We start from the raw sequence: 22,979 nt of genomic DNA on the forward strand, positions 1-22,979 counted from the left end.
AATAATAATTAACTATAAGATAAAACCCCTGAAACCATGCAGTCGGTCCACTAATGACTCATAGATTTGAGCATTTTCAAGTTCACGTCCTTATTCTGTAGAACTTGGCTAACTCTTAAATTTGTCATTTCTGTATTGATTTAGTATTTATCACATTGGTTGGGAATGATAACGATATTTTTTTATTAATGCACCTGGACACAACTCGAGGACCTCATGATAAATAGATCTGTTTACAATTTGCGAGAGTTAGTATGCAAAATTGGTTGAAAGGAATTTTTTATCTGGTAGAAAGGAGCCCCTCAGAATAACCAGTTTGTCAAACCCCCACCCGTGATGCTTTTAAAATAGCTCGAACTATTATAGAAATTGCACGAAATCTCTCATTCCAAAAACTCAGCGTTAACGTGATCTCTAGTTTGCAATATTATCAGTTTTTTTGTATTTGTGACATCCTTTTGATGAATATCTTCAACTATACAATCAATCGAAAATTTTAGAATTTTCTGCCGGATGTTGGAAAATAATTGTACATAAAAAAAATATATATTTGGAAACTTTTGTGTTGCCTCTTTTTTTTTCTCTTGATGCCCAAAGCACTAACTTATTTTGCTTAATGGTTAATCCGGCCCTGCCGAACCCCGTAGCTGAAGAGACTTTAGAAAGAAATTGGTTATAGTAATACTCGCTAGTGATACTCAATTACTAGCGAGTAAAATATCTTGCCACCAAATATAATAAATAGCGAGTAAATATCGTGCTATGGAACCATATTCGCAATGAAAGTTCCATAGTTACAAAATCAAGCATAGGAAGTATTTGAGACCTGTTCATTTCATTTGATCATTTTTGTCTCACCACGGTCATTTTCTGTACACGAGGGCTAATTAGACCGGTAATTAGAGGGTTAATTAGATTGCGTTGAGGGACGGTGGGACAGAAAAGGTTGAGAAACTATGATCTACAGCCATAGTTTCCCAAACTTTTTGTTCCGTCGCCCCCTTGTTCAAAAAAATTCTCTCCTCATCGCCTCCCAAATCAATCTAACCCATAGGATCCTATACTACCCAAAGCTTCTATCCCCTCCCTAGTTTGGGAAACATTGATCTACACCAATTAGGCTATCAGATTTAGGACCTAAGACTGTTTACTACTAAAAACCCATAATTTTAGTGAAGAATAAAAGTTTTGCCTTTTCGAAATGGATTACTAAAATTTACCTTCATCACTCGCTACCATTAACATGGAATTTTCGTTTTTCACTTATGCAAATCAAAGTAAACAATATGGCATATTACAGCGTGTTAATTGAAGTTGTAATGTTAATAACAAAATCTAGTGAGTGGCCGAAAGCACAACAGTTCGTACAATATTACGATAGTGGGAATTATCCTAAACCAAGAGGCAACGTTATTGTCTGAGTACGGCTCATCACTGAAGAAAATCGTGTAATCACGGAATAGCGGTGCATTTACGAAATATGCCGCCAGGATGCAAAGCCCCGTGCACCGCCCTCAAAGACGACCTGGTGGGAGACTGAAAAGTCTTTAGCGTAGGGGACTCTGGAATAGACAATTATTTTATCCATCCAAAGCCCCACACAAAACCATTGTTTATCCAACAAAATAAACTTGGTCATATATCCCGCTTTTTGAGACCATCCCGTTTTTTGGTCCAGAGTTTTTTTTATCGCTTTTAATTATGATGTTAGATAACTTTTCAACAGAATACAGCTCTTATGGATGAGCCATTATATTTGTCTTCCGTTTGGGGTTTAATTTTCTAATTAATGTTAAATCTGTTACATAGAGTTGAACTTTGTTATCGCCGAAATACCTACTCCAAGTGGTTCCCTAGGTAAAAACTAGGGAAGTGAGCAGATGCGTATTTACAAGAAGGCTTAGCGGGCTTATGGTCAATTAATGGTCAAGAAAATTTAGTAGAAGGGGAGCAAAGCGGTAAAATTTGTTTCGCTCACGGGCGGTAAAACCATAAATCCGCCTCTGTGAGACAGCGAGGAACTAGGTTATAACCAAGTTCCTCGCTCTGTCATTGCTTAGAAAGTCCAAATCAATCCAGAAATCGGATTTTTTTTAAACATGAAGCTCAAGATGAACACCCGCTGATGCAAAACTTTTCCAACATCCCTGTTCCAGTGCAATTGTATCAGTAGCTGTTATTTTTGTGGTATTCATGTGATTGGTTTATGAGATTATTTTGAGGTTATAGAATGTGCATTTTTCACACCACAGGCATAAAGTTACCAATGATATTGGTGGGACACCAGCTCAACATTTAAATATATACCTATTTAAAATTATCAAGATTTCGTGAAATATTGTTGGGAGGGGGAGGGGGGGCCTTGAGCCAGTGAAAAGTTACACTTGTGATTCATACTCATAAAATATATTTCTCTAATGTAGGCTACTATCAAAATATTCTCAATATTCAATTAATTAAAAGAAATTTATTTTCAATGTTTTATAGGTTTTGTCTGAAACATAAGATTGCTGAAATTTTTTGCTGGCATGAAGCACCCTATTTCGTCTGCAATAAAGTCTTCTAACCGCAGCTGTACTGAAAAAAATTATCAATATTTGAAAATATTTCTTCAAGAACTTGTATATGGAGCAATATTAAATCATGTCTAATAATTCTATTTGTGCTTGCTTTATCTTTGCTCTATTCGTTTAATCCCCAGAAAATTGGAACCAGTTTTATTTGAACAGGTCATATAAAATACATTTAAAATTATTGGTGGTGTGTTCAAATGGCCTGAATTTCTAGGATCCTGCACGCATCAGTAATAGGCTTCCTGTTTCAAGTTTTAAAAAATATATTTCAAAAGTTATGAGAAAACTTTGTAGCTTTTTTTACCATATACCAAGCCATATTCTTTCAGTTACCGTTTGGTGTCCAAGCTGGTTTCGAAAAAAAACCAGGTGGGAAAAGGATGCCAATAATCAGTCAAAGCAATACATTTCATATTTGCACTAAAGAGTAATAATTTCATACCATCATATTCTAACTACAAAATTGATTGTACTTTAAAGACATTAAACAAATTTCACATGAAGTTGAAAGGGCGGCCTATTCTAGGGTCAATCATTTTCACATTATTCAAATTGTATGGCATGTGGCATTATTGCAATCAGGACAATCTTGCTAGAGTGGTATCCTCCTCTGTGAACAATCTTAAATACATATTTTTGCCTTCAAACATACTATATCTTTTAAGAGAATTTTTTTTATCCACATATGCAGATATTAAGACAAAAAAAGAGGGAGACTAAATTCCTGCAGAAGCAACTTCTCAAATGCTTAAATATAAAATAAAAAATGAAGCTTAGAAAACAGAACAAGCAAGAATTGGAAAAGAAAATAAGAATAAATAAAACAATTCAAAATAACAATTAAAGTAGTTTCATGTGTTTGTGTCACTTTTAAATGTAAAAGGAAATGCTCCCTCAAAAATACATACAATTATATGCGTGTTTCAAGAAATAAAAGAGAAAAAATTGCTCAAGGTTTTTGAGATTGACAGGAAATAATAGGTGTTTTGTTCATGTATAAAATTAAATGTCCTTTACATAATATGCCCAGATATTATTGCATTATTTCCACAGTTCAAATTGGAAGAGCAGCACCTTGTTTATTCTTTGGATATCAAGAAAGTCAAATTTTCATTTTAAATTATCATATAGCAGAGACCTCTTCCACTTATTATAATATTTTTCATTGATGTTTCTTTTTTACAATTTTGTCAAGCCTATCACATATATTTCATTGTTTTCATTCAATATGTGGGTGGTCCCCTTACTGGTACATGGACTGTAAATATTATTTTAATTTATATAATTCTTAGCAGTCAAAATTTGATCTAGTAACAATAACAGATGAGTTTGAATTATAATAAAAAAAAATTATTATACAAAAATAATTACTTTAAATATTAAAAATAACTGATTAAATATTTTGAACTGGCTCACTATTGTTACATTTACCTTTTGTAACAGTAATGGGCAGTATATGGAATAGTAAAGTTCTATTTTGTACGTTCTGAATAACTGAATTCTGAACTTGACTAGAACTTTACTTATGCATCGGAGTTTTTCAACTAGTGTGCTACGTGAGAATCGTAGTTGTGCCATAAAAATGTTTTAAGCAAATTATCAGATTAATTTTTAAAAGAAGTCTGAAGCCGCAGATATTGATTATACAGTATCTGAGTACTCAAATGAGAGAAATTTTATTTATTTATTTATTTATTTCAAATTAGATGCATGTGCAAGAAAGGAAACTGAGCAATTGAGAGAAAACAGTTAAAATATTTGCCATGGATCATTTCTGTTATCACTTAATGGAAGAATTTTCAAGAATTACACAATAAAGGCATAGAGAAATAAGTATTTTAAAATACTTGAATGAAATGCATTGTATCCCGATTATAACGTTTTTAGTTACCTCATCCAAAAAAGTACAAATTGCCAGTAGGCCCAACCATTTCTAATAAATTCATAAAAATTTATCAGAAATAATTATAATAAGACATCTGAAGGAATAAATTTTTATATTTGCAAATTCCATATGAAACTTTTGAAACATTTATTAAAAACCTAAGTATGAACCGGGGATGAAATATGTCCCTAAGGGCTGCATTGTGAGTGTTTTGCTTTCATTATTCTGTCTTTTAGGAATTTATTTTTGTATCGTATATGAATGTGGCTGTCTATTTGTTGTTTTTGCAATGAAAAGAAAAAACCATCTATACCAGCGGTTCTCAACCGGTGCTCCGTGTGAACTCCTGGGGTCTCCACGGCCTCTCGAGGAAAATAAAAAAAAGACAGTAAATTTGAAAAAAAAATAATTATTAATATTTTTGATTAATAAAAATAAGTCAGTAACTTTGATGAATAAATAAAATATAGGCCTACGGGCTCCGCCATGGAAATTATATACTGGGAAGGGCTCCGTGGGTCAAAAAAGATTGAGAACCGCTGATATAGACAAAACGTTGTATGCGGGTAATATCGAAGAGTGCACTAAGACAATTTTCACATCTACCGTTCTTTTCAATGATTTACATACACACACAAAGCCGCAACTAGGGAGAGCGGGTCCACTGTACCGAGTGCTGAACTAGAGGGGCGCCCCTTTAACGACTCCTTCTAACCTTTCCTTACACGGAGACGCCAAAAGCTTGCTAGCTCCAGTTAAAAATGTATCCAGCTGCGGCCCTGTATGTACCTTAAACCTTACAACATACATACTGATGTGCAGATGTACAGAACCACAAAGGCATGCGTGGTCAGCCGGGACAAGCACGCATTTTGGCGCCTCCTTTTAATATTGAGGGAGAGATGAAAGGATAACATTTGCGTACCCCTCTGGCTCGGAGTTCGGAGAATCAGTCAGTGCTGTCTTAACGCATGGGCCCACCCGGACATGGCCCGGGGGCCTCAAGAGAAGAGAGGCCTCACAAAAATGAGATCCGGTTGAAATTTTCTAGGACTTACCAGGTTGGGCCTCCGGAAAACCATTTGGCCCGGGGGCCCTTGATAGTCTTTAGACGGCCCTGGCATCAGTCCCGCCTGCTTTTCCCTAATTGCGGCCCTGGTGCCGTATGTACAGGGTGTTAAGCGGGCCGGGATAGCAAGTTCGGGGCAATTCAGGCAGAGCAATTCGGATAGCCAGCACGTGGCAAAGCCATAAATCTGTGTCTACAAACGGATTTAGTATATATAAGAAGCATTTAAATGATTTCGTAAGAAGTACACTACGTTCCCTTCGTGTCATCGCACCATCTGAGAAAATCATCATCTGGTCGGGATAACTGATCATAACTGATCGGGAAAAATGGTAAACAAAGAAGTTTTTATGAAGTTTTTCGTTATACGTTCTTTGTCTTCATCAGAACGAATCCGCTAATGATCCATTGATGGATGTTCTTGGTATAATTATACAGCGTTATATCATGTTATTGAATAAATTAAAAAAAATTAAATTAAAATAAAATATCATATGGTCCAGTGGTTGTAAACTTTTTTTTTGCCCAATGGCCCTTTGCACCATATTTGCTTCCCCCCCCCCACCTTTCTCCAGGACCTTCTACCCTCATCCAAGAGCGAGACAGTTTCTCCTTATTGAATTGAATTTAGTCAAAGAGAAATTTATTGCACAAATATCTATTTAAAAAAATGTTGGCCGCTGGAACTCCCTGTGACAGGTGCGGATCCAAAAGGAAGGGGGGATCGATCCCTCGCTAACACCGAATTGTCTCGGAACAGTACGTCCGTGTATAATATACAACCTCTGACAATAAACTTCGGTGAATAGTCCTGTAACATTAATGTAGATGAAATGTTAACGAAAGTTACCTTACTGTCCTTCGAAATAGTCACCTCCCATTACTATGCACCGCTGAGATCTCCTATACATGTCCTGGAAACTTTACAAGAAGTCTTCTTTTGGGACGGAGTTCAAAAGCCTCGTCACGTTTCGTTGGATGTCAGGAATATCGTCAAATCTCTTTCCTTTCAAAGAGCGTGGGAATAGGAAGAAGTCTGGAGGATTGAGATCTGGCGAGTATGGTGGATGTTCAATTTGCACCACCCCCTTTTTTGTTAGGAACTGCTTGGCGATATTGGCTGTGTGAGGGCGAGCATTGTCGTGAACAAGGAACCATGAACCTTGTTGTGCGTACTGAGGTCGTACCACAGAGTAATAATACTATAGAGTGCGCGCGAGGGGTTACAATGTGAAGCAAAGATCCGGAGTCACGTGATTCCGGTCGAAAGGCTGGTCAGGGAATCTCGCTGGCAATGCTTTCCTTATGGCTGTTCGTATGACGATCTCCAAGTGCTGTCTTATTTTTCATTAGAATGGTCACCACGTGTGCAGCTTTCGGATGTTCTGAACGGTTTAGGAAAGGAGGAACATTATCCTTTCACAAAGGAATACTTTTTTGCTTATTCCCCTTCTTATAAATTAAAAATTGGAATATTAAATTGACGATGCAATGGATTTCTGACGTAATCTCAGTTTCTAACGACTCCATTTTGGATTTAATTCAATTAAAGTTCCAAGTTTTGGTAAAATTCAAATGGCATGAATCATTATTAAATGTTTTAATAGAATTTTTGGCAATAAATGATTGAAATTGTGAGTTTTATGAAGTTTTAACTGAAATATACGTCTCCGCAAGATTTGGCGAGATTTGGCGAGCTAGTGAGTTCATTCGAGTTTTGCTCAACTTGGAAGAAAATATGCTTTTCAGATGGAGAAATTTATGAAAAATATTCTATTTAAATAGAATGTGAGGAAAACTTCCCCCCCCCCTCTAGACAATTGCAGTTTTGCATAAAAATGCATAACAACCTCTAAAAATAATAGTATTTTTACCCCTCTTCGTAACGGTTATGTTTGCACATGCTGATAAATACAGCAAAAGCCAACATGAACTAAGCCGATGAAAAAAAATCTCTCTCTATCTTCGCATTTATTATTAATTTAATTTTTATGGCGAAATATGTGTAGTGCACGCATCTCATACGGACAGAACTAAGTTGTTGAAATAAAGTGATATTTCAGCATGGATTTTTTCCATATTCATTAAACTTACTAACTTCATTTTGAGAATTATTCGATTCATTCGTAAAAAGTGATAAATGCTACGAAATTCATCAAACTTACTAAAAATATTGGTAATTATGCATATATTTACCAACTATTATGCATAATTTCTGAAGATAACGCGCACTACGGATTTATCAAATTTACAGTAACATAAACATTATATATTTGTTGTATACAATATTTTGTTTCCTGTGTGTGTATAGATATTTAGAAAGCTATTAAAAACTGTGCCAAAAAAATTTATTTCATGAAATTTATACTGTTTATATTCACTTCCTTCAAATATTATATATTCAATTAAAATTTAAAAACCCATGTGTTAAGAAATTATTAAGAATTATCACTTAATGGAAAATAAATAAATTCCGTTTTCCAATATTTGTTTATTTTATAGAATTTATTTTTTCAAATCTGATACTCCCTAAATATTTCACATAAAAATGAGTGAAATTCATTGAAAAAATGAAGGAAAGTTTTCATCAACTTGATCGAATTGAGTCAAATTTCGTTACAGCAACATCCTAGCTTCTGCGAAAACGCGCCAAATGTAATAGCGCAGAACCTGTTCTTTCCCCGACAATACTGCTCATCTTTTCTTCACGTTCGACAAGTTTTATGAATAGCGTGCGCGGTCTATTTATATCTTAAGTCTATGGGTCGTACCCTGCGTAGACGTTTCATGAAACGGGTCAAAATTTCAATGTACCTTGCAGCATTCATCATCGTTCCCTCAGGTAGAAATTCCTTGTGGATAATTCCTAAACTATCAAAAAAGTTGATTAGCATCGTTTTGATGCGTGATTTTTCTGCTCTGGCCTTTTTCCGACGAGGTGATGCAGGAGAACGCCATTCCATGCTTTGCCGTTTCGTTTCAGGGTCGTACCTGAGACACCAGGACTCATCCTCAGTGATCTTTTGTTCGTTCATTTTCCTGTTCTCAGTTAAGAACCAACGCACTAAACAAGCACTTTGTAAAACAAGTCTTTCACGGAACACAAACGACGCTCAACTGAAAAACGGTGGCGGCAGATGGTCAACACCTGCCGCTACGCATGTGCAGCGTTTTGCTCCGCCAGTGTTGCCAGATCGGCCGTTCTGACTTCATTCACCGAACTTTATTGTCAGAGGTTGTATATGAGACGTTGCAATCATCAATTATTTTCATGAGGTTTTCTTTTTATCCCGTTTTTGACTTACGTTGCGTTTGTGCGATGCTTTGTTTAATACTTTTTTCAGATATTTGTCACATAAATGTTTTCAAGAAATGAACTAAAAGGTCTAATGAGTGTTTTATCAGTGTTTTTTAAAATTTGTTTACAATGAAATTTGACTTTTTTAAAACATGAAATTCTCAAATTTCAATTTTCTATCTGCATTTTTTTTCCTGACCATCAACAGAAATAATTTTTTCCTTAATTTCTTTTGTCACATGGGGTTCTCAAAATTATAATTATCATGATTAATTTCCATTAATTAGAAATTTTGTTAATTGGCAATTTACTTTCATTGCAAAGAAAAACGTGCTAAATTCATGCCCAATTTTTTGAAACTTCAAAAATATGTTAATTGAATAGCCAGTCATCATATATAAAAAATATTGTGTGATTTGGTCACGAATTGTAAAAGCGGTCAGAAATGGGTTAACTTTTGGGTTGTCTTTCTTCAACTCCAAATTAATTTCAAATTACAAATATTATTACAGAAAATTAAATAATTTAATTACCTGAAAATTTTTATTAGTATATACAATAAAACCTCTCTTTTGCGGACACCTACAGGACTAAAAAAATTCGTCCGTGAAAGAGGGGGTGACCGTTAATCAGGGGTTTGAAATACATACTTTTATATATTATACAACTGTAAATTATTATTTGGCCGTAAAAGAGGGGGGTGACCTCATCTGAGCGTATCCGTTAAGATTACTGTAAGTAATAAGGAACTTAAGATTACTTAAGTTACTGTAATGCAACTTATGAGCACGAATTTGCATGTTAATCGTAGTCAACTTCAGCTTGGCGAAAATAATTTAGCCAATCCCGAGATGTCACGTGACATTAAAAAAAAAAAAAAACCCCGGTTGCTAACAGCAGTGCGTGTTCCACGCGAAATTCCACGGTTGCTGCTGATAAGATCAACCGCGCCAGCCGAACCGTAGTGTGCAGTTAGCCATACTATGGCGATAAAGTGAATCTCGTTTGTGACGTATTTTCATTAAACAGTTCAAAGTACTGAGAATTCCGTTGAGGCCAGGACGAAGACAACTTTGTTTTCGCACTCAATAGAAATGAAAAGTGCGCATTTGAGCTACCAAAACAGATATCGCAATTGACAGTAAAATTTCCTTTTGGATTCGTGCCATTATGAGGAACCGCCAATAGATTTTGATAACCTTTTTTCCACTTAAATATTATAACCATTAGAAAAATGAAATGCAATCAACTCTTTTTTTTGCATAAAGAGTTTTGTATCAGGAGCTCGAAGTCCCAAAATCAGACACATGCAGAAACATGAAAGATAAGCATGGGACAACTGAAACTAATGACATCATCCTCACGGTGTTTTTTTCAATAATCGCGATACGTCACATAAAAAGCAGGAGTTCGGGAAAACAATGATCATAAATATATTTCCTCTTTTTGGTTAGAAAAGGCTTGGTTGCCGCACCTCCATATCTTGATTATTATAAGTCTTCAGTCTAACTCATCATTCCACTGCTTGCGTTCGTTGGATTCCGTGATATCTTTACAAGTTTGACTCCGTAAGTGACTTACAATTTAAAAATAATAATAATTTAGTTGGACTTATATATTAGTAGTGCCGAAAACAGGGTCACACTTTCGCAAGAAAAAAGTTGCCTCCGTGTTGCAAAACATAGACAACCTATTGCGTTTTCAGTTTTTCAACAAGATCGAAGTTCTCGCTGTTATAAGTTCATAAATATATCATGCAAATTTTTTGCAACTTTGATTAATTTCGTCCGGTGCCCCAAGACACTTAAATATTTGCCAAAAATCGATTTTTATGTAAATTTTGGATGAAAAATTATCAATAAAAAATTAGTTTAAAAATCGATTTTACAGGGAAAATGTATAGGCAGATAATGAAAAATCGTTTATTGTTTATTATTAAACGTATAAAATTAATTTGGTTTATATAATATCATTCAGCGACCCATGACTGCTTTTCCTTTTTTATATTTGACAATATAACACGATTTCGAAGAGAAACTTCGTCACAATCTTGACTTTCCCAAACAGACTTATCTCATGTTCTAGATATTTGGAACCCTACGTAAGAGAGATAGTAGATATTATTATTAAACAAAATAGCTTCTTTTGTCATCTTGAAAATTTGTTATTGTCAATGCTCACAGATAACAAAGAGCGTATAAGGTCATTAGCAATACGAAAACTGATTCGTGCTAGGAATGAAAACAGAGGATCATCAGAAATACGAATTTTTCAAGTACCAAAAATACACTTCAAAGCAAATGATTATTTTGAACTGGCAACGAGTTGGACATTTTGTTGCTCTTGATGAATGTGCCGTGTGAAGAAATCGAGGCCGTGGTACAGTAAATGTTGGAAATACGGAGGAATGGTCAAAATATCCATGTCATACCCAAGCAGTTGAAAGATGCATTCGCTTAGTGTCTGAAGCGTCGGAAAGTGTATGTGGAGAAGATAAAAGACACGGCTTCATATTGAATAGAATAAAATCAAGAATCCATATCAAATATTTTAATACCAAAAAAATTACAACCTTTTGAAATATCTAAATCTTCAAACTAACAGAATTAATCATTTTGTAAGTTCACTTTATGTAAGTTTTATGATTCATTGCTCTGATTTTTTTAATTTATACTTCATGTATGATTATAAAATTAAAAACCGTAAACTATGTAGCCATTGCTATTTTGCATAACCCCACAAACAGTTTCGTTTTAGAAACGATTAAAAACATTTTAAGCAGATGTTTTCATGTTTTATTCCGTGTTTTATTTATTCATGTTTTATTTAACAATATTGCATACAGTGACATTGCCCGCTGGTGGTAAGTATTTGAACTTTTTTTTTTTTTTTGCGGAAAATTGAATCCCATGACCTCCTGTAAACTACTACCAAGTTTAATAACATTTTGTCCAATAGTTCTCCTTTTATGGCCATTTCAAAGTGGAGCTTTAATTAAAAAGACCCTGTATCTTCAGGTACCTGCCATGGTTCCCCTTTCATATAATTTTCACCCAAAGCCCCTTTCAGAATCCTCCAGTACCGCAAGAGGTGGGGGGGGGATATGACCCAGGTAGAGAAACACTGAGGTCTAGTGCAGTGTTTCTGAACCTTTTTCAGATCATGGCCCCCTATGGATCACATTTTTCTCTCGTGACTCCCCCTGTCCTATCTAGGGCCCCCCCCCCTCTACCCTCATCCAAGAGTGAGATACTTTCTATTTTTTTTTATTATGAATGAAATTTTAATAAATCAGATCAATCTCTGGAATCCTGGCTAGGCACGGATTCAAATGGTGAATTATCATCTCTCCCAGGAGTCAAATTATATTACAAAAAACGGTGTGTGTAAAATACGGGACGATCCAATGAACATGCACGATAAATCGACCCTCTCAACACATCAACCATTGCTCTGGCGGCCCTCCATACTTAGCTGGAAGTAACAGCTTACGTATGAAAATCATAGTACCAGATCCCATATACAATACAGTCCCCCCCACTTCCCTTCATTATAGACATGAAGACCCGGGTCATGCCCCACATAGACCCAAGGGTTAAGATGCTCCTGGGTGTATAGACGGATCAGATGAATTCTGAAATTAGTAATATTTTTCAACCATGTTTCACTTTTAAAGCTTTTTTCTCTTCACAGCTCTCTATGACTCCCTTCACCACCTGTCGTGGATCACCTTTCTTCTGATTTTCTCCCGTGGGCCCCCTAGAATATCCTAAGACCGCAAGGGGGGCCATATGGCCCTAGGGTAAGAACCACTGGTCTGCCGGATTGCGAGGGGACGGTTGCTCGTTCCCCCCGCAGAAAAGTCCGTTGAGTTTTCCTTCCGATTCATTTCCAAGTTTTACGCAGTTGTCTGCACCTTCTATATATATTATATCTACAAAGTTGTCTGTATTTTATCTCTCGTACAAATAGATATGTCGTCACCATCGAAAGAGCTCACTTTCGATTTATTGTTGACATTCTTTTATCTGCTTTGTCGTCTAATAAAATCTTCAATGTTTTCTCGCGCGATTGTTTTTCGAGACAATGAAAACAATTTCCATCATTTTTACAAGTTTTAACAGTGTTAACAGTGTTAAAACTTGTTTTTAAGTTTCCTGTAATAGTAATTATTTTTTTTTCAATGTCATTGACACGGTTGTTGAAAGTACATATGAAAATACAGTAAAAGTTCACAATCAGAGGGAAAATTGTCGTAATAACGAACTTCTCGTTTTGTAGTTTTTTTGCACTGTAGAAACATAAATTGGGGAGAACAAACTAAAGTAGATATTTACCTTCCTTTTTCCTTTTTATACATACTTTCAGCATTTTTTTGCTGAAATAATGCATATAGAATAAAGTGATTATACATACACAATGTTGATTGCATAAGAAAAATCAGCACTTTGTGGCATGCAGCAGTTTCTGCAACTGGAGTATTCGTTGCACTATACAGATGTGGAATAACATTCAGGGCAGAGAAAATGATGAAGACCTGTTTTGCCCCCTTGTCCAGTTTTGGAAGATTCCAAGAAGGGAGAGGGGAAGGAAGGATGTTTCAAAGGGGCAATAACTAAGATGTTAAAACCAGAGGTCGTGCCCCAAATGCCCAACCAACACCTGTGTGTTTTTCCACTTCCTATATAGATGGATAAGGGGTCATGCAAGTATTACGTCAGCATCGAAAGTGGGGGTTTCGGATTTGCCTACTTTTGATGACAAGGGGGGGGGGGGTTTGAAGGTTGCTTACGTCATCAACCACCCTTTTTTGAAGATATGAAATATTCTAAGCTGCTGACGAAATTTTGCCGAAATGGGGGGGGAGGGATAGGTAGTGTTTTGCTGACAAGGGGGGGGGTCAAAAATGGCTGAAAATTTGCTTACGTAATACTTGAATGGGCCCCTAAGATACAGCATGTGGTCTTTGTTTCTTTTGGGAGGTACTGCCATGCCCCGTTTATAAACACTAAGAATACAAATACAAATACAACGCCACAACAGGCAAAATGTCCAACGAGGTGGCTGAGAGATTTAAAAAAATGTAATTTCTTCTAATCCACTTTATGCATAATTCTTAAAAATTACAATCTGTCGATGATCGTTTATAAGGGAGGTTTTTTTTTATGACCAACCCCGTACATTTCATTGTTATATTAACTTTTTGCCTTTCATAAATAGCAAAAAAAATGCCAAAGACAGGTTCGAATCTGCTGAAGTATGTGATGAACGCTTTGGATCAATGCACGTATCCCAATTTGCGTTGGATACACAAAGATAACAGAATATTCCAGCTGGATTGCGTAGATCGCAGAAACAGAGAGTGGAATGGAGATCAGGAAAAACTCTACATTGTAAGTTACTGATGAAAACACAGAAGCTTGTCAATCGCTAATTTTGGTGCCGAAAACCAAATTCCTTCTATCCCTCACACTTCTCATTTATTTTGAAAAATATATATTCTGTGCATGTGGGTATATATAGTCATATTTATTGAGTATTTTTCTTTTAGAACTATGCAGATTTTTGCGATTCAAATTCTAATACAAAAAAAAGTACAAGACCACGTCAGAGGTTCATGGCAGCTCTGCATTCATCAACCCGCTTCATACGGAGGCATTATGACCGCAGATACAGAGATTTCGAGATAGGAAAAGATGCAGTGGAGGGTAAGTGAATTGGAATCATTTACTTTTGTAACTTTGGTGACCATATAACCCGTATTTTACGGGGCATTCCAATATTTTTCTTTATTTTCAACGTCTATTTTTTTTCATGATGTTTATCTAATTTCTACTATTAGTTTGTGTAATACTGTATAATATTTTCAATATCGAAGTCGTTGATGAAAATTATCTTCATAACTTTTAAATTAAGTCACGATATTTATGAATAAGATGACCATATGACCCGTATTTTTCCGTAATTTTGAAAAAAGCCCTTTCGAATTGTAATTCTCTATTGAAATCAAGAATTCGATTTTTTTAAATAAATGTTAAATATTTATATGATAATTATGATTATATATCTCACATGTTTGTCACGACAGAGGGTGACCATATGATATATATTTTCATGTAATTTTTACTTTTTCATAAAACTTTCCCCTGTTCTCCCCGTATTTTTGACGAAGCCTACTTAAATTTTCGTTCTATATTGAAATCAGGGAATAAAATTATTTTCCAAACCTAAATATTGTGATAATTATAACTATAGATATGTGAATGTTTTTCCTTACATGTTTTAGTGTGTAACTAATAACGTTTCCCTTTCTGTTTTTCGTGAAATTGATTTAATTCTTACAAACGGCATATCTCGCCTAACTTGATGCGTTTTACTTTGGCAATTAAAAGATATCTCGCTGCTTTTTAATACCCTTTTATTTCGGCAATGACAAGCTCAGATTTTTCGTTATAGGTTTTTTTACAGTCAAACACGTTTTCCTTCCGGGAAGGAAAGCACTATCAATTGCACAAAATTAGAAAAAAATATATTTATCTTAAAAAAAAATGCGGCGTTTTGCAGTGATTTCTACCGTGCTGGTTATCATGCGGATCAAAGAAATTTTACCAGACCACTTAAAGAGTTAAATCACTGATCTCTCTCTCTCTCTCTCTCTCTGCATTAGTGCTTCATTTCCCGCGATTGGCGATTTGTCGGTGATTAACTCAATGATGGAAACTTTCTCGACCTTTGGCATCGTTTTTGGCGAGGATTAGCAACTTCCCGTATTTTCTCGTACTCGGGATATCGAATTTCCGTATTTTTCTCGAAAGAAATATGGTCAGTGTAATCATGAAAGACGTATTTTTTCGCGAAAGACAATTCTAACCCACTGCGATTTGCAGTAGTGCTTGGTAATTTTTCAGTCATTTCAGCGGTATTTTGAAGTTTAACTTAACTTTGGCCTGTTTCATGCGCTCTTGGTCACTATTCTTGTCGTTAAGTGACCTAGTTCCTCTTTTGGTCACTCAGACGCTTGCACACTCCCTAGCTTACTCTTTTGCTCACTCACTAACTTAGAACTTAGTACTTAGTTCTTCGCTCTTTACACAGATGCGGATTTATTGTTCTGCCATCATTCTACTTTAATTTTCTTGACCACTCATTTCTCAAATTTGCAGCAATGAGCTTTGCTGTGAATACGCCTCTGGGCGTGATTGTACATTGCATTGCGGACACCGAGGTTCTAAGTATACCCATCGGAGCAGAGCAAAATAAACAAAGTGTGTAAACTGTATAAAATGTATTTTTTTCTAAAATTCCAATTCTTAAACTTGGAATTATGTATGGTTTTGTCTGTACCATATTTGTCTATTTTCAGAATATTATGGAAAGAATATGGTCAACTTCAATCCTCAAACAGCAGGGTCCTTTCCTCATCAATTTGCCACAGTATCGCATCAGTGCGATACGGTCATTAATTATTTTTTGTCAAATGACAACCTGTATTCTGATGGCAATTCGCCATCGTCATCTACAACTTCAACAGAAATAGATCTTCTCGATGACTCGAATGATGCCCTTCCAGCTTCAACAGGTTCTACGGTTCTCAACAACAGTTCTGCATTATCTAGTTTTCCTGTTACTGTGTATGGGCTTTTTTCATCATCCACTGATTGTAAGTGAAATACGGATAGTCTTTCTCAATCCTTTTTGTATGAGGATACTTTCCAGGGCCGCAACTAGAAACAAAAATTGACTTTGTCGCCTGGGACAAGTATCAACATTTACGTCTACCCCTCCTCGTAATTTTTAATCCCAAGTATAATATTTGTCCGCCCCCCCCCCCTCCACTCCTAGTCTTGCTCCAGAGGCATCAGAACCTCCGCTCTCTCTCCTAACTAATTGCGGCCCTGCACTCTTCCAATCTTGTTACTTTCTTGTGGTCCTACAAGATATTTTATATGCAAATGAAACATGATTGCCTTACATTCTATAGTAGCCATATGATGCCGCTGTGCTGTCGTGTGGGCATCGTGCTAGACTCTCGTCGCAAGGATAGAGGTTCAAACCTCGTTGGCGGCACAATAGTGGTCGGTTTCCATGCGCGAATGCGAGCCGGTTTCTCATTTGAAAAAGTCTCTTCGCAGACCTTCAACATGATACTTACGTAACATGAAAATTCAAGCATTCACCATCTTTACTTCAGAATATGGAAGCCAAATGACATCACCACCAAGAACACGAAACAAGCACAACTCTGACAATATAAATACGTTAGGGCCATGAACTCACACAACACGTAACGATATTTACCGATTCGTTAGAAAGAAATTCCACAGAGGAATGTGTGCGAGATGCATGTGCGGTTTAGTATTAGTAGTATTCATATGATGTTGAATAAACCTACTCTATCAACGTGACCATTTTGCAGGTTTTTAGTGGACTGGGAAGTCATGGAAATATACAAATATTTCGCAAAAGCCAGGGAAAAAAAATTCTGTAGGGGGGGGGGGAACTAAAACGTGAAAATATTTGAAAAGTCTAAATTTTTTTAATTATATTTTTTTTCTTCAGTACTTTTCAGTAGGAAGGTCAGGGAAATTTTTCTGAATTTTGATCAGAGAAAATCAAGGAAGAGTTTTCAAAATCAATCTTGAGTTTTTTCAGGGAAAGTCAGAGAAATGATTAAGTGTGATTTTTTTTAATAGGAACATTGTCTTGCGCTCGATAACCGTTTTTAGTTGTTATTCCTAATTCTATTGCTATTAAGATCATCTATCCATTATATCAAGGAATTAACAATTCACTGAGTAAATTAAGGGAATTTTCGCTAGTAAAACCGGATTGAACTTCATTATGTAGGATGCAATACGAAACGATTTTGCTTCATTTCAAATGTGTATAAACTGTTCGGTTATTGTACTGTTGATCAGTGTAAGTAATGTTTCTCCTGACCGGAGGTCTGCGACTAATTTTTGAAAGGAAAATTGGCGCATAAATCTATCGCTCCCATAATTTGTGAACCCCAAACTTGGTATAATTTGCTATAACGCTAACTAATTAAAAATCGTTCACTTTAATCAGGGTATATCTTACGTAATGTACAAGCGGATGATCTTTTCTTTATCCAAAAAGAAATTATTTCACCCACCAAACAATAATTGAGTCGACCAGTTGCAAAAAACTCGTTAAACTCCAGATTTTTTCACAGAAATTGAAAAAGAAACTTTTGTAGAGTATACTTTTCGAGCAGATGCTTGTTAAAATGATAATGTTATGCAGTTAAAATTGTCAATCATGATGTCAATCATCAAAACCAATTGAATAATCGAAGTTAACCGCGGTCTCTATAGCAGTCAATACTTCGCGATATTTCGTATGATAACGTATTCTTTCATGAATGCATTCTCCGATTCGATTGTTTTCATGTATATATTTAGTTTCAATAAGTGCAACCAATATCGTAAATCCCGAATGACGATAACTAGTGCTCTGATTTTTATGACCTAAAAGATGAAACGTCATGCCGATAGGTTAAAAAAAAAACCCGAAATTCAGGTTTAACATGAAAATCCGAGCCCAAATGATAACGTGTCAGTACAGAATAGATTGCTTTATTTTACTCCCCATCCCCCTTTATTGTTTATTATTTTTGCGCAAGTATTTATTTATGAACTAACTATACAAGCTGCCCCAAACTGTTTTCACAGCAGACTATGCAACCGTTGACTTAAGAATAATACTTTCAATGGCAAGAAAGTTTCAAATGACGTGTGATCAGGCCGACTCAAAATATCAAATTTTCCAAGGGGTTGTAAACATAAAAAAAATAGAAAAATTAACTTTTTAAGTAGACCCTGTCTACTAAAACTTCCAATTAGCGAAATGTAAATGTGGCTCTAAGAAAAGTCATTAAAAAAAAATTCCTATTTTTAAATTCAATACAGTCGAGTACCGTTATAGCGAATATCTCGTTTTAACGAAAACTTGTCTGATCCTTAAATAAGTTTGCATAGGAACAATGCATTGCGAATTCCGATATTACGAAATGAAAAATCCGTTATAACGAATTCAAAAACAAGTTTCTGAAAATCAACGAAAGACTACGGAGCGTTCCAAAAACCATCCCGTAAAATCGGTTTCAGAGAATTAAACTGTTGAGGGGAAAAGACTGTGTTTTCTATGTGTGTGGCTTGGGAAGAGAAATTTTAAGCAATGCGGTGCGTGAAAAGAAAATCAAATCTGCGGTAAGGCAATGCCGCGTTACGAACGTTTCACATTTCTCTTCATCTTTCAAAATGAGTGGCCTCGGAAGGAAATAATTTTCGATTAAGGGAAGATCATTTCTGAAGTTTATGCTGGTGTTAATAAAAACAACGTGGCAACAAAATGCGGCATATCTTTTAAAAAAATCAAACCAGGTTTGAATTTCAAATTCAAAATTTCAAATTCAAAGAGCATTGTTTTAGGATCCCATAGAAAAACGACTAGACTATCAAATTTTTAAGATGTCGATGTAGCCGTCTTTACAGGACATTCGTTGGAGACATTTCCCAGAGACATACCTGATTTCAGGACATTCTTTGCCGAAATGTGCCTGTTACCAGCAGAGCCGCCCTTAGGAATGTACCGGGTCCCGCGTTATGGAAGGCCCCGCACTTACTGTTTCAGTTCTGAATCCTCATCAGTATTCTGGAATTATTTCTTTCATTTATTCTGGTAACAGTAACAATAAACGGTAACTATATTCCATACGTAACAGTAATTTCTTTCATAAATTTTGAATTTTCATCTGGAATTGGGGAAGAAATCATCTGGAAAGAAATACTTCTAGAATTATGTTTTTCATAAATTCTGAATTTCCACCATGTCCGACTGTTTTTTTTTTTTTTTTTTGATAAATTCGAAGATTTCATCAATTCTGTAATTCTAAAATTTCATCATTTTCGGAATTCTGAGATTCTGAAAATTTTCACACATCTTCTGGAAAGATAGTTCTGAAACTATTTTTTTCATTCATTCTGAATTTTCCTGAGGAATTCTGAATTTTTATCAATTCTAAAATTATTTCTTCCGTTTATTCTAATTTTTCACCAATTCTGAAAGTTTTAAGGACGATTCAGAAGCTCAGAATTCCGGACATGGTGGAAATTCAGAATTTATGAAAAACATAATTCTAGAACTATTTCTTTCCAGATGATTTCTTCCCCAATTCCAGATGAAAATTCAAAATTTATGAAAGAAATTACTGTTACGTATGGAATATAGTTACCGTTTATTGTTACTGTTACCAGAATAAATGAAAGAAATAATTCCAGAATACTGATGAGGATTCAGAAAGTTATTTCTTTCGTTTATTCTGAATTTTCATGGGTGATGGAATTATTTCTTGTATTTATTCTCACTTTTCATGATTTTCATTTTCTGAATATTTTCGATTCCCCTCCCTCACAGATGAAAAAAAAATCGGGGCTATTAGGCTTCGCAACTGGTAAGGGCGGCCCTGGTTACCAGTTCAATCACATGAGAAAGACTGGAGTTTGCATGTGCTTCGAATTCGAAATCTTTTTCAAGCTTTGTTTCAAGCATCGCACGCGTTTGAATACGCTTATACTTTGGAGCAATCTATTGTTTCCTAGGCTTCCACAATACTTATACAAAAGATAAAAAAAATAAGTCTCAAATTTGTCAAGTAAGTAAAACTTATCCAATAAAAATGCAATGCTTAATTCATTTGAGTTGCTCTTTGAGTTATTTTTGAAATCTAATTTCATTTTATCTAGAGCGTAGTATTGCGTAGTAGAACGTCTTGTATAGAATGTAATAAGTAATTTTCTCCTCACAATTAAATTCCGTTACAACGAATTTTTTTTAAAACAAATGTTAAAATTTGTTAAACCGGAAATTCCTTAGCAACGAAATTTCGTTCTAACGAGGTGATTTGTTCAGTCTCTTGAAATTCGTTATGATGGTATTCGACTTTATTAACGGAGATACAGCCCCGCGCCGCTTAATGTGATCACATCGGGACTCGGGGGGTTTCCTGATAACAGTAATTGAATGATAACTGTATCCAAATTCCCGTTTACAACTACAGTGACCATACATTCCGTCTGGTTTAACGGGACGTATGGTAAACAAAACAACTTCGTTGTCTTCCCACAATTTGGTAGCGAAAAAAGTTTTTTTTTCTCATTCTAAAAAAACGGGACATTTTTTTTTCCTTTGAGCTAAATGTTTTTTATTCGGCCACAGTGAGATGTTAGAGTGTCCATGGTGTTCCCTCCCCCCCGCACAAGGGCCATCTGTAGAGCTTTTGTCAGATGGGGGTACACCCCCCCCCACCCCCCGGTGAACCTCCATATTGCAACAACAAAGATATTTTTGGTTGTTATGTAAGCCAAATTCAGTTAAACCTTAGCTTCAGAATACTCAAAAAAAACATTATCTAAGTCCTGATAGCTACAAAGGAATGGGTTCCTCGGATTATAACATTAGCCGTGATTCTAATATGTGGCGTCGGCTGTATTTGATTTTGAAGTTTTCATCATTTGTTGCCAATTGTTAAGGGTGTGGTTCACGAATTTCGATAAATTCAAAGTTGCAAAAGCTCTGTAAGTGTCAAAAAAATTAACTGCGATTTGTCGTGAATAAAAAAAATTAAACAGTTGAGTTCATTCTATTTGTGTGCAGTTCCTAAAAATGGTACCTTTTGAGCCGATGAAAACTAGTCAACACAGTGATAAGTTGCCAAAACATAGTGATTTCAAATTATTTAGTAACTCGATAAATATTGCTTTTAAAAATGTGAAATTTCTTTGCGAATGAGTTTTTAGAGCGGTAACTAAATCTCAATAATTGGAACACGGTGCATGTTTTCCATATACGGTTCTACATGTTCTTCGTTCGCCGATACACTCCGCGAACTCCAAGTTCTGCCACTAAAAAAAAAGAATAACGCGACATTGCTCTTCTTTACTCGCAAACGTTCTGCAAACGCAGATGAAAAAACAACCGATTGCCTGCCAGACGCAATATCACATGCTTCCGATCAACTATTGTACATCCACGCTGACTACGTCATGAAACGTCACGATGGGCGATTCTATTTATCTTCTTTCGGTAAGAAGGTCGTCGGGAAAAGGAGCAGGTTGGCATTTTCCATTGGCGTCTGCTGCGCTATTTTAGCGAGTTTTTTTTTCTTTCCCCCCCACCCCGTTTCCCCTTCTAGGAAAATGAACTCTCCCTTCGCGCGTCAAGGTCAGAGGCCAACTCAGTATAGGTATACAATACCTAGGGCAAGTCCATTTTCCCCAGTTGGATTTGCTTTCCCCTTACCTTGATTCCCGTTTTGATATTCATAGAAATTCGCTACGAATTTTGTTATGTTTACTTTCAAATCTTTTAGTACGCAATTGATATTGAATATCTATTCTTTTTTCAGCGTTGCCTAATATTAATAAAGATTCATCGGTTCGTGATGTCTCTCTCACTTTTGATAAAACTTCATGCGAATCTTTTAGAACTGAATCTGAGGCAAGTATCAATTCCATTCTTATCTTTTATAGTGTACAAAGGTATAGGCTGTAGTCCCCACGAAGAGAGTCAATACAGTCAAACTCAATTATAACGAATACAAATGCCACAACAGGCAAAAATACCAACGAAGTGGCTGAAAGAAGATGCCCATAAAAAATATACATGCCAAATACACTCAGTGGCCGAAAAATTAGGAACACCCCTCACTCAAACTTCGACTCGTTCGTGCAGCACGTGCGCTGACGTAATAAACCAAATTTGCTGATAAAAAGCTTTCTCCTGGAGGAAGAACCAGCTAACATTGCAATTTACCTGTTCATGGAAAAAACAACTGATTTGAGTGATTTTGAACGCGGCATAATTGTGTGTTGCCAGAAGGGGTGGTTTCAGTATCTCCGCAGTTACTAACCTTCTTGACTTTTCTCGTACAACAGTATCTCAAGTCCTCAAAGAATTGCAGCTAAGCCAAAAACAGCCTAACTAAACCTTCGAACGCAAAGCGGAATAGTGGGCGGAAATCACTTGTTAACGAAAGGTGTCAGGCGACTTGCACGCATTGTGTGCATGCTACACACAAGAGCTACAACGCAATATAACTCAGTATCATCGCAAAGCATATCCGTACGCTCT

General features: G+C 35.9%; 1 protein-coding gene across 2 annotated transcripts in view; it reads left to right on the forward strand.

The window, feature by feature from the left end:
• Positions 1 to 22,979, forward strand: part of LOC149079177 (uncharacterized) — a 51,111-nt gene that overhangs the window by 11,540 nt on the left and 16,592 nt on the right. The window contains exon 5 of one of the 2 annotated variants that reach the window (XM_089239950.1): positions 2,488 to 2,621. The exons of the other annotated variant lie outside the window; for it this stretch is intronic. The gene's annotated coding sequence lies outside the window, so the exon portion shown is untranslated. Of the gene's footprint in view, positions 1 to 2,487; positions 2,622 to 22,979 lie in introns of those variants that run through there. 2 annotated transcript variants of the gene reach the window in all.

Source organism: Pholcus phalangioides, unplaced genomic scaffold (genome assembly GCF_987345545.1).
Source record: "Pholcus phalangioides strain wild (caught in Gottingen) unplaced genomic scaffold, Ppha-v1.0 ptg000012l_1, whole genome shotgun sequence".
Taxonomy (NCBI): Eukaryota; Metazoa; Arthropoda; class Arachnida; order Araneae; family Pholcidae; genus Pholcus; species Pholcus phalangioides.